Source organism: Arachis duranensis, chromosome 2 (genome assembly GCF_000817695.3).
Source record: "Arachis duranensis cultivar V14167 chromosome 2, aradu.V14167.gnm2.J7QH, whole genome shotgun sequence".
Classification (NCBI taxonomy): domain Eukaryota; kingdom Viridiplantae; phylum Streptophyta; class Magnoliopsida; order Fabales; family Fabaceae; genus Arachis; species Arachis duranensis.
Genome location: NC_029773.3, coordinates 74,419,151 through 74,419,612, shown reverse-complemented (window position 1 = coordinate 74,419,612; position 462 = coordinate 74,419,151). Strand labels below are relative to the sequence as shown.

General features: G+C 43.7%; 1 long non-coding RNA gene across 1 annotated transcript in view; it reads left to right on the top strand.

Annotated features, from left to right (window-relative positions):
• LOC127744833 (uncharacterized) overlaps positions 1-462 on the top strand; it is a 22,426-nt gene that overhangs the window by 8,981 nt on the left and 12,983 nt on the right. The window lies entirely within an intron of this gene.

Below are 462 nucleotides of genomic sequence, written 5' to 3'. Positions count from 1 at the left end.
CAGCATTCTCCCAAGCAATACAGAAGAGAATCCAAAAGGAGAGTGCAAGGCCATTGATGTGATCAATATGGCCGAATGCACAAGGGAGGAGGAGGACGAAAATCCTAGTGAGGAAGACCTCCTGGGACGTCCCTCAAGCAAGAAGGAGTTCCCCATTAAGGATCCAAAGGAATCTGAGGCTCATATGGAGACCATAGAGATTCCATTAAATCTCCTTCTGCCATTCATGAGCTCTAAAGACTATTCTTCCTCTGAAGAGGATAAAGATGTGACTGGAGAGCAAGTTGCTCAATATTTAGGAGCTATCATGAAGCTGAATGCCAAGTTGTTTAGTAATGAGACTTGGGAAAGTGAACCTCCCTTGCTCATTAGTGAACTAGATACCTGGATTCAGAAAACTCTACCTCAAAAGAAACAAGATCCTGGCAAGTTCTTAATACCTTGTACCATAGGCACCATGAC